Below are 13291 nucleotides of genomic sequence, written 5' to 3'. Positions count from 1 at the left end.
TGTTATAGAGAAGAGAGGAGCAGAGTGAGATATATAGTGCATGTTATAGAGAGAGGAGCAGAGTGAGAGATATAGTGCATGTTATAGAGAGAGGGGCAGAGTGATAGATATAGTGCATGTTATAGAGAGAGGAGCAGAGTGAGAGATATAGTGCATGTTATAGAGAGAGGAGCAGAGTGAGAGATATAGTGCATGTTATAGAGAGAGGAGCAGAGTGAGAGATATAGTGCATGTTATAGAGAGAGGAGCAGAGTGAGAGATATACTGCATGTTATAGAGAGAGGAGCAGAGTGAGAGATATAGTGCATGTTATAGGGAGAGGAGCAGAGTGAGAGATATAGTGCATGTTATATAGAGAGGAGCAGAGTGAGAGATATAGTGCATGTTATAGAGAGAGGAGCAGAGTGAGAGATATAGTGCATGTTATAGAGAGAGGAGCAGAGTGAAAGATATAGTGCATGTTATAGAGAGAGAAGCAGAGTGAGAGATATAGTGCATGTTATAGAGAGAGGAGCAGAGTGAGAGATGTAGTGCATGTTATAGAGAGAGGAGCAGAGTGAGAGATATAGTGCATGTTAGAGAGAGAGGAGCAGTGTGAGAGATATAGTGCATGTTATAGAGAGAGGAGCAGAGTGAGAGATATAGTGCATGTTATAGAGAGAGGAGCAGAGTGAGAGGTATAGTGCATGTTATAGAGAGAGGAGCAGAGAGAGATATAGTGCATGTTATAGGGAGAGGAGCAGAGTGAGAGATATAGTGCATGTTATAGAGAGAGGAGCAGAGTGAGAGATATAGTGCATGTTATAGAGAGAGGAGCAGAGTGAGAGATATAGTGCATGTTATAGAGAGAGGAGCAGAGTTAGAGATATAGTGCATGTTATAGAGAGAGGAGCAGAGTGAGAGATATAGTGCATGTTATATAGAGAGGAGCAGAGTGAGAGATATACTGCATGTTATAGAGAGAGGGGCAAAGTGAGAGATATAGTGCATGTTATAGAGAGAGGAGCAGTGTGAGAGATATAGTGCATGTTATAGAGAGAGGAGCAGAGTGAGAGATATAGTGCATGTTATAGAGAGAGGAGCAGAGTGAGAGGTATAGTGCATGTTATAGAGAGAGGAGCAGAGAGAGATATAGTGCATGTTATAGGGAGAGGAGCAGAGTGAGAGATATAGTGCATGTTATAGAGAGAGGAGCAGAGTGAGAGATATAGTGCATGTTATAGAGAGAGGAGCAGAGTGAGAGATATAGTGCATGTTATAGAGAGAGGAGCAGAGTTAGAGATATAGTGCATGTTATAGAGAGAGGAGCAGAGTGAGAGATATAGTGCATGTTATAGAGAGAGGAGCAGAGTTAGAGATATAGTGCATGTTATATAGAGAGGAGCAGAGTGAGAGATATACTGCATGTTATAGAGAGAGGAGCAAAGTGAGAGATATAGTGCATGTTATAGAGAGAGGGGAGCAGAGTGAGATATAGCTGTGCATGTTATAGAGAGAGGAGCAGAGTGAGAGATATAGTGCATGTTATAGAGAGAGGAGCAGAGTGAGAGATATAGTGCATGTTATAGAGAGAGGGGCAGAGTGACAGATATAATGCATGTTATAGAGAGAGGAGCAGAGTGAGAGATATAGTGCATGTTATAGAGAGAGAAGCAGAGTGAGAGATATAGTGCATGTTATAGAGAGAGGGGAGCAGAGTGAGAGATATCTAGGAATCTCATAGAGAGAGGAGAGTGAGAGATAGCTGTGCATCTTATTGTGAGAGATAGTTGTGCATCTTATCCTGAGAACTGTGCTGCTTATACTAAGAGAGGTGCAGAGTGAGGGATACCGTGTATCCCATAAAGGAAGAGGAGCCGAGTAAGAGATAGCTTTGTGTCACGGGAGACCAATGCTTTTAACACCTTAATACCCGGATCCTTTGATTGAGCAAAGCGTGAGATAAAACAAATTGTGATTTATTTACACGAGAAACACACACAGCTTGATTTACAAAATATCATGAAAATACACTTTCTGGAATGGGGTCAAACGAAAAAAAAAAAATCCAAAACGAAATGTTGCAAAACAAAGTCTCCAGGAGCAATTTCCCAGTAGCGGGAGTTGCTCGCAAAAAGAGCCTGAAACAGTCCTTGGTGAGCAGTGCAACTTGCTGCTGCTGTGTACTCCGCTGGAGATGTTTCGTTCGTGATGAAACTTTTAAAATCTGGAAGCTGAGATGTTTCTTGCAGGAATTCTTAGGTGAATCTGTTACATGATGGAACTCTTAGATGGAAATAACTCCTGTCTGGCTGCACCAGACTTTTTTAAAAACACCAAAAGCCTATCTGTATCATGTGCAGTCAATCTTTTGTGTGGGAACCAATCATCCCACCTATAGCAGAGTTCTACCAGTCTCTACAGAACCTGGCAGAGAGCTACGTTGACAATCCACTTTCCAGGCATGATCCTGCTGCTGTGGGTGCGCAGTTCTATACTTCCCCACCTCAGTGCCGGGGTCCTGCCTTGCTCGTGGGGTGAGCGCAAGCGTTACATGCAGCCAGCAGTGGGCTGCAGAGCTGACCCTCTACATTTTAATTTAACCCCTACCACTCTCTTATATCTGGTGAGAAAGGTACAGAACCCCTCACTGAGTTCTGGGATTCAGGCATATCCTGGGATCTGTACTGTAACCCAGTCTAATTGCTGTGGTTTGTGCTGAAGCAGGGGGATTTGGCGGTGAGATGCAAACTGCGTTCTAGGGAGGATTTTATCCGGTGGTCTGTGTTCCTCATGTCCTCAGAAATCTGGGGATATTCCTGAGTACATGTTTCGGGGTAACCCGCAACATTGGCCCCCTTCTACCCAAACACAACCTGACAACTGGCCAGCACTCCTGGAACAGTAAAAAACCTAAACATATCTTTATTACACATTCAGTAACATGCCACAATTGGGCTGCAGAGCTGACACTTTACATGTACCCACTATGACTCAGGGGACCCTGTTACATGGCTTATACAGTTGATACATGGTATTACTCTCGCCACCTTAACCCTGGGGGAGAGACACGGGCATTTTGAATACATTTGCAGTATTATTGCACTGGTTGGGTTGCAGAGCTGACACTCTACAATTCCCATTCTGGTTCCAGCCGGGCCAAATACCTTTATTAATGGACTGGGTACCCCTTCACCATCACACTGTGCCTCTTAAAGAGATGGTTATTCATCTCATAGGGAGAGAGAGTAAGAGATAGCCGTGCATCTTGTTGTGAGAGATAGCTATGCATCTAATTGTTAGACATATATGCACAGAATGAGAGAGAGGGGGTAGTAAGAGATCGCATTATAATACCAATAACATATATATATATAGATATAATAACATGCAGAGAGATATAAAAACACGCAGAGAGATATAATAACATGCAGAGAGATATTATAACATGCAGAGATATAATAACATGCAGAGCGATATAATAACACGCAGAGAGATACAATAACATGCAGAGAGATATAATAACATGCAGAGAGATATAAAAACACGCAGAGAAATACAATAACATGCAGAGAGATATAATAACATGCAGAGAGATATAAAAACATGCAGAGAGATACAATAACATGCAGAGAGATACAATAACATGCAGAGAGAAATAATAACATGCAGAGATACAATAACATGCAGAGAGATACAATAACATGCAGAGAGATATAATAACACTCTGAGATATAATAACATTCAGAGCGATGTAATAACATGCAGAGTGATATAATAACATGCAGAGTGATATAATAACATGCAGAGAGATATAATAACATGCAGAGCGATATAATAACATGCAGAGAGATATAATAACATGCAGAGAGATATAATAACACGCAGAGCGATATAATAACATGCAGAGATATAATAACATGCAGAGAGATATAATAACACGCAGAGAGATATAACACAGAGAGATATAATAACTTGCAGAGAGATATAATAACATGCAGAGTGATATAATAACATGCAGAGAGATATAATAACATGCAGAGCGATATAATAACACGCAGATACATATAATAATATGCAGAGATATATAATAACATGCAGAGAGAGATAATAACATGCAGAGAGATATAATAATATGCAGAGATATAATAACATGCAGATAGATATAATAACATGCAGAGAGATATAATAACATGCAGAGAGATATAATAACATGCAGAGAGATATAACACACAGAGAGATATAATAACATGCAGAGATATAATAACATGCAGAGAGATATAATAACATGCAGAGAGATATAATAACATGCAGAGAGATATAATAACATGCAGAGAGATATAACACACAGAGAGATATAATAACATGCAGAGATATAATAACATGCAGAGAGATATAATAACATGCAGAGAGATATAATAACATGCAGATACATATAATAACATGCAGAGAGATATAATAACACGCAGAGAGATATAATAACATGCAGACAGAGATAATAACATGCAGCGAGAGATAATAACATGCAGAGCTATATAATAACATGCAGAGCGATATAATAACATGCAGAGCGATATAATAACATGCAGAGAGATATAATAACACACAGAGATATAATAACACGCAGAGCGATATAATAATAATTGTATTGTATTGTATGTCTTTATTTATATAGCGCCATAAATGTACATAGCGCTTCACACTTCACAGTAGTAATACATATTATATAAATAACTAAAAATATAAACAACAGGTCATGGGAATAAGTGCTTCAGACATAAAAGTAACATTAAGGAAGAGGAGTCCCTGCTCTGAGGAGCTTAATATCTAATTGGTAGGTAGGGAAAACGTACAGAGACAGTAGGAGGGAGTTCTAGTAAGTGTGTCTACAAGGGCCAAACTTTATGAATCATGTGTCCAGGATTATCCACAGTGCTATTCATATGTTTTTTTAAGCAGGTGTGTCTTAAGGTGGGTCTTAAAGGTGGATAGAGAGGGTGCTTGTCGGGTATTGAGGGGAAGGGCATTCCAGAGGTGCGGGGCAGAAAGTGAGAAAGGTTTAAGGCGGGAGAGAGCTTTAGATACAAAGGGGGTAGAAAGAAGACATCCTTGAGAAGAACGCAAGAGTCGGGATGGTGCATAGCGAGACATTAGGGCTGAGATGAAAGGAGGGGCAGAAGAGTGTAAAGCTTTAAAAGTGAGGAGGATAATTGCATGTGTGATGCGGGATTTGATCGGAAGCCAGGAGAGGGATTTCAGGAGGGGAGACGCGGAGACAGATTTAGGAAAGAGTAGAGTGATTCTGGCAGCAGCGTTTAGGATAGATTGTAGGGGAGACAGGTGAGAGGTAGGAAGGCCGGACAGCAGGAGGTTGCAGTAATCGAGACGGGACAGAATGAGGGCCTGAGTCAGAGTTTTAGCAGTCGAGTAACAGAGGAAAGGGCGTATCTTTGTGATATTGCAGAGGAAAAAGCGACAAGTTTTAGAAACGTTTTGAATATGAGAGGATAATGAGAGAGAGGAATCGAGTGTGACCCCTAGGCAGCGTGCTTGGGCTACTGGGTGAATGATCGTATTTCCAACAGTAATGTGGAAGGAGGTAGTAGGGCCAGGTTTGGGAGGAAGTATAAGGAGCTCTGTTTTTGCAATGTTAAGTTTCAACTGCTTTGATTTCAGCCTTAGAGACACCCTGCTTCCAGAGTTACAGCCCCTGGTATTTAAATCCCCAGGTTATTTCAAGTGGACGCTTTAAAAATGGCGGTGGTACTGGCATCCGATGCCCCCATACCAGGGCCTATAACTCGGGAAGCAGGGGGTCCCTGAGGTTGAAATCAAAGCTAAGGTAATGAGGGAGTTAAGTCCACCTACAAACTCCCCCCCCCTGGAAGGCCTAAGCACCCACTAAGGGCCACATAGCACCTTCACCCACCCCCGCTACCCACAATAAGCATGGCACGGGCGGTTTACCCCTTCATTGCCTTAGCCGCTAAGGTAATGAAGCTGCCTGTAAATGCATTTTTCATGCGTCTGATTCATGCCGGGGGTCTCCGGTGCTGGTATTAATGGGTATCAGCTCCGGAAACACCCGGCATCACTCCGATGCAGGAAAAATGCTTTTTTTTTCTAAGTGCCATATCGTCGCTTCTCGGCAGCCTCTCCCCACCTTCTTGCCAACTTTTTGTGGCGTGGCGATTTTTTTAGAGGAAATCTTAATTCTAGAACGGCGATCAGCCTCGATAAGCTGATGGGGCTACTAGAATTGAGCTAGTTTTAAAAAAACGACGATCAATTTTGAAAAGTGTCTTATCGGCGCGCGTTTGGCGATTTTTTTTCCCCCGCCTTAAAACTTGCCGAAAATGTCTGTTATTGCCGACTTTTCGCTGCTTACTGAATAGCATGCTGAGTGTGCCCCTGTCGCAAGAACGAGTGACGCGGATCCTCTGACGTCATTGGGATTCACCGACGGAGTTCCACCTCGTGCGATCGGCGTCTCTCTGGCGCACACAGAAGAGCCACGAAGTGACTGTCCGATGCTAAGGAGCCGGAACATACCTGGATTTGGAGCTGACCTGACCTCTGAGAGCTGGTGTTCTTCTTTAGAAAAGCGGGCACCATCGGATGATTCAGCTGCCACTAGATGTACCACCAGATGACTGGTGCTGAACTACAGTGTGTGGTAACATGTCCCTAACATGTGTTGCTCTTATTCAACTATTTTGATGTACGTGCGATACTCACCTGCTGAATGTGGTTAATACAAGTTTTAACATACTATACTATGAGACTGTGCGCTGTTTTTCTTTTCTCTGTCTGGCATGTTTTTGCGAAAAGCTGGCGAAAAGTGGCTTTTTGCTGCTTGGCGCACAGGCCCATAATACCATGCAGAGGGATCCAACTTCACTTCGGGGATGCATTGGAGGAGGGTAGCATTGACTTTATAATGTTAATATTATAACGTGCATTTTTTTAATGTGGAATAAAATAATTCTGCAGCAGTTTGGCAGGATACTAGAAGGGGACTGATCCTTGTATTAGTCACTCAACAGTTGACATCGACTTTGCAACTCTACCTACCATCAACAGTCTTGAAAACCTGTATTTCATCCCTTTCAATTCTACTTAAGGAAGGTACACAGCGTTCTCTTTGTTATCGACCTTTCTGATAATACACCTGCTACTTACTCCAACTCTGTTCATTACTATGGCCTCTCATACATGTTACTCTATCTCTATCTATCGACTACTAACTTTTCCCTCCTCGCCCACGCCCAATGTCATCATACACCCTGGACTACTCAAAGGCCTTGCCGTATCTACGGAATGTTGGTGGAGAGCTCTGAAAACCAGCACACCCAGAACATTCTAATGGCAAACAATTATTCACATTCCTATTTATACTGTTACTCTCTTTAGCAGGGGTTATTGAACCCAGCAAACCACCACCACCACTTTTCAACTTTATTTCATACCCCTGATAAGGCCATTCAAATTCCAAAAAGGACCATCTGTCGCCCATATACTGCACCGACACACTTTATTCGAGCAAATACCCGGTATGTACCTGGCAGATACCTGGAATGCGCCACTCCTCACCTCTGACAAGCCCCGTTGCATTTGCCTTCCCAGCCTGGGTTCATGCCTGGCTGACGGGCGGCTGATCTGTTAAATGATAATGATTAGGATTTAATAGGCTGCAATGCTTCGCGTGTCTACCAGATGGCATAAATTCCTGAATTGTAATGCATTATATATTTATATACTGTGCAGTATTGCAGCCAGAGGGAATAAAATGCTTCAATCCCTGCTTGGAAAATACCTCAATGCACTCGGGCAGAAAACAGTCACAAACCTCAATACACCCGGGTATACCCGAATTCGTGGGACTAGCCGAGCTCGAATAAAGTGTGTCGCCAGTGTAAATATCCGGAGCCTGCCGTCCATACTGGATGAACTAAGGGCATGGTGCCTTATACATAAACCCAAAGCCATCGTTCTCACAGAAACATGGCTAACCCCTAAAACCCTTTATCAATGTATGTCCATTCAGGGATACTCAAATTTTAGGAAAGGTAGGTCAAAGAGAGGAGGAGGGGTATTATTGTATATTGAAGATGCCTTACACTGCCAAATGTTCCCCCCAAGCCCACCCTCTTTTGAAATCCTTAGTGGTGAAATTGTCCTCCCCTTCTCTAAACCCCTTCCACTCCCTTCAGCCCCATTATAATCCCTGATTGACATCACTCCCTTTCTTGGCACAATTTCCTCTCTGAATTGGAAGAGTGAGCTGTTAGTTCTTGGTGATTTCAACATCAATTGGCTTTACCGTAAAAACCACAACATTTGGACACAATTCAAGTTACTAATTATAACCCAACTCATTACTCTTGATCCAGGGATTAATCTGATTTTTAATTCCTGGAGTCAGGAATGAATTTATATTTTTCCCCTTAGGAGATATCATTGGATGATGTGACTCTGGGGTTTTTTGTTTGCCTTCCTCTGGATAAATACTGTTAGAGCGGATATAGGATAAAGTATCTGTCGTCTAAATGTAGCATAGGTTGAACCTGATGGACGTACGTCTTTTTTCAACCTCATCTACTACTGTATGTAACTATGTAACTATGTAACTACTATGTAACTATGTAACCCATTCGGACAAACCTAAAATCTCACAACCATTCCTTGCTGGACTTAGACTTTATAATTACCACAGTTTTATATGGTTTTAGTCTTTATATATAGACATTTTATATTAAATTGATAGTAACAGTATGTACTAATAATTGTGTTTTTGTGATTACTTAAATGTTTGTCTTGTTCAGTATTGTTCGTGTACTGTCAGTGTTTTACGATTTTATTAACAGGTGTGTCATATACTGTAACACACTGATTGGATTGCTAATTGCGAGGTGCCATTCCCATAGGCTGATATTATTTCCAGGAAGGGTACTTAACTAGTGCCATGGGAACTGTTAGACCAACCCCCTGAGGAAGTGTCATTCTGACACGAAACGCGTCGCGATGAGGTCGTGTCGCGATGACACGAAACGCGTCTCGACAGAGGGCTCGTGAGGACGGACTCCAGAAACTGCGCACGCATACAGTACACACCCATGAGGGCTCCATTGAATGCATTGGCTGGCTGATAATCATCACATATGCCCCAGTCCCTAAGATCTTTGAATTCAACGAGTGCCTTGGGTTACTGGGGCTTGCCCTCTGGTAGTGTTGTGTGTTTCATTGGATATTATGATCCGGCCTTAATTTTAAGTATGTTGGACGCTATAAAGATGGCGGCGACACTGGCACCCGATGCCCCATACCGGGGCCTGTAACTCGGGAAGCAGAGGGTCTCTGAGGAAGAAATCAATGCGGTTCAGCTCAGGGGACCCCCTGCTCCCGCACAATATTATTCAAATACATTAATGCTGCTTCATTACCATAGCGGATAGCCGCTACAGTAAGGAATTATTATTTATTGTTATGTATGTTTTAATACTAGTGTAGATGTGCAGGGGGTCTCCTGAGCTGAACCGCATTAGTTTCAGCCTCGGGGACCCCCTACTTCAGGAGATATAGGCCTCTTTATGGGGTGCCGGTATCCCCTGCAGAATTTAAATGTCCCGGTCACGTGACGCGGGAGCTTTAAAGTGCAGGGGATACCGGCACCCCATAACGGGGCCTGTATCTCCTGAAGTAGGGGGTCCTCAGACCTGAAACCATTGCGGTTCAGGTCCTGAGACCCCCTGCTCATGTACACTATTATTAAAATTTATTTATTTAGTGTACGATCGCCTGTACCAGCCTTGCATGGAGATACAGAATCTCCATGCAAATGTTACAGGCGGCTTTTTTTTCTATCAGCTAGCGTACGTAAAGGTTAAGAACGTAGCAGGGGGAAAAAAGCAACCCGTACGCTGTGGGTGTTTTGAGCTATTTTGAGCAGGTAGGTTAAAAAATTTGCTCAAGGCCTTAGTGAATCGCGTCCCCGGCCTCACTTTTTAACGAACCTGCTTTTTGGAACATCAGAACGCAAAGCCATTGAGCTTAGTGCATAGCCCCCTATATATTTTCTATCACCAGAGAACAACCTGTCTAAGGCCTTTGAATGTGAATGTATAGACTCTTATTTAAAACCAGATCCCTTATTTCAAAATGTAAGATTCGACACATATATATATATATCAAAACAAACAAAGGAATGAAGTAGCGCCTCTATATATTACTAATTTATAAAAAGAACCAGTCAAGCTAATCATATAAGGTGCTTGGTGGGGTAACTAGTTTAAAACTAATACACATTGATATAGACAAAAAAGTGCAATGCATTGTGGACTAATTCACTACTTATAACTAAATTAAAAAATACCTCTGTAGGTTTGGACTACTAACAGTTTTTAATAACACAAAGTTTAAAAAAGTGAAAAAGTAAAAAATTGAAAAAATACAAAAAACAAAAACAAAAAAAACCTTCAATATTTGCACCAGGTTCTTGCTGCCTGTTTTAAAGGGATCACCAGTCCCTGATCATATCTGAAAAAAAAGAAAAGAAAAAACAGGCGCACACCTAGTGCATTAACATAATAAAAATTGTATTTCAAGGAACATAAAATCTGACAAATGCCCACTCACAAGGATAAAGCAATAAATAGCGTGTATGAGATTGGCTCTCATGTGCCGTCGGCTCGATCCTCTCTGTGTAGCTCCAAGTCCTGGCGTCGTCACGTGACTTCCCTCGTGTAGCCGGTGAGCCGGTGAACCGGAAGCAGAAGCTCACATGCAGTGTTCGGCTGGGAAGGGACCCTCTAGACAGCAAAGGTCCTCCAGGTCCTCTATGGTTAGGTTGTGTTGGAGCCGTCTGATACACACCAAGGATAGAGTCTCTGGCAGCAGCAGGCCTCGATGCTCGTGGGTAAATGGCGGTCTCAAGCTAGTCACGCCCTACGCGTTTCATCACGGATAATGACTTCTTCAGGGGTGACCCTCCAAGCTACCCACCATGATATTTATAAGGAGATACTTGTAATAGATTTGCCAATAATTGAATAATGAAACTTGTTTATCAATTAGTATACATCGTTAGCATATTATCAAACAGGTGCATCACATATAAACACACTGTGAATGTGTCATGAAGACCCCATTGAGTCAGTGGAAAGGAGTTTTGTACATCAAGCATGTGTAATGAATAACATTTGATTTGTAAATTGTATTAAAAATTTGAGTTTTTTGAACTAAAAAATCAATTTATTGATTAAAAGTCAGTATATCAATTAAGATTTGAATTAAGTAACCATAGGCTTGAAATACAAAAGCATGTTAACAGGTATAGATTAGGTCTTAGAGAAGAATTTGTTTAGAAGAAAACATTATTTAGTGAGGATTTACAATTCATTATTACTGATACTGATAATAGTTAATAGTAACCTTTTTTGGAGATTTCGGTTGGAGCCAGAGGAGTTAACAGAAAAGCAAAGGCAGGAGAAGGACCGACGTGGACCACCTATAAATTGTTAATGTGTGTGTTGTGATTAATAGCTATGTGTATGTGTATTTATATTATTGAACCATATGTGCTACTAAATGAAAATGTGACATAAATAGTGATATATATGAAATAATGGATATATGATAAAGTAAAACTAAATAAAAATAAGGGAGGGGGGGGGGAGTATCCTACTAGCCAACTACTCTAGAATATGAAGTGACTGTCAATGATCAGCACATTGACCATAGCCCAGAGGGAATGCAAAGCATTCAACCCAGACCTCTGGATGAAAACTCAAGGGAGTGATCAAACTATGGTACTAATGTCAATGTGATCATTGTGTCCTTTTGGATAAGTAGTATCCAAAATGTACATCCAATATGTTTCTCTTGTACATAGTTTTTTGTACATAGGTTTTTTCCCAGACCTCCCAGACTGGAATTTGATTTTGCAGTCTTTTAACAGGCTGAGGAGAGCAACAGCAGCAGTGGCGGAGGAGCCAAGGGTCTGCGTTCCCGTCTGCCACAGGAGGTTCTATCCATCCCGCACTGTATGTGCGCCCCTGTGAGGACTTCGCATCTGTTTCATCCTGCCGCTATTGTCGGAGTAGGAGTCCACCGTTACCTACACGGCCCGGGAAGGGTCATTACGTCACGTCCGGAAGTGACGTCACACCCGGAAACCCGTGCGCAGACCGTTTTGCCAGCGCCCAGATCAGAGGAGTGGATTTGGGGGATTCATCCAGCCGGAGTAGAAACCAGCGGAGGTTGGGTGAGCTCATTGAGCATTGTGGCTCACATCGGTACCCCTTTACATCTATCCCCCTCTTCTGTTTTCCATCGGTGCCCACCATCTGGTCATACGACTGTGATCGCCACGAGGAGTATTCACTGCTCCGGTGCTACTACTCTGACACTCATTAGCAGCAGTCTGCTCCATTTGGCAATAATCAGTGTATTACACTTATATATTGACTTTTTTTTCCAAGCACCACATTATTTATTGATTTATATTTATATATATATATATTGTTTTCACTGTGTTAGATTCCATTTAGTAAAGGTGGTTCCTTACCCTTACCCAATTTATTGCGCTTCCCTTATATTTCTTTCCAGCAGCAGCGCATCTGCATGAAATACAATTTAAGATTCTCAATAGGGCCTCAATTTGTCTTTAATTTAGACAAGATATCTCCAGCAACTGTCCTACAGATGCAGCCACCAGTATTAGAACACTGAAATGGGAAATTCTGGAAGATTCTGGGGGCAGTCTCACAGTTAATGCCTCAGCATTTCTGTGAGATTCTTACTGGCCCATCCGATTAACACAGCGGGGGGAAGGGGGGTCCCTGCAGTCCCATTCAAACTGAATCTCACAGAAATGTTGAGGCATTTACGGTGAGACTGCCCCAGGATTTTCCAGGCAAGAGTTCTAATACTGGTGGCTGCATCTGTAAATAGGGATGTGTTGATGCACATTTTTTGTGTTGTTTATGGGAATGTGCCAAGATCAGATATTTCTGGAATAAAATTACCCAGCTCCTGGGCAGGTGGTTGAACAGTAAGTTAAGTATAGATTATAGACCTTAATTGTTTGGGGTTATGTCCCCCTGGTTTAGTCGCCCAAACCCAGGCCAAGCCTTGATATAAGTATCTCATTCTTCTTTCGGCAACAAAATGTATTATGGACTGTTGGATTAGATCCAACTCCCCCTCCATCTCCCAATTGACAACTCAAACAAATAGATCAATAGCTATGTTTAGGTGGGAAGTATACTATGGAAATGTGCCTAACAGACAAGAATTAATCCACAGATGCATT

Source organism: Ascaphus truei, chromosome 20, assembly GCF_040206685.1.
Source record: "Ascaphus truei isolate aAscTru1 chromosome 20, aAscTru1.hap1, whole genome shotgun sequence".
Lineage (NCBI taxonomy): Eukaryota > Metazoa > Chordata > Amphibia > Anura > Ascaphidae > Ascaphus > Ascaphus truei.
This window is presented reverse-complemented; position numbering follows the sequence as displayed.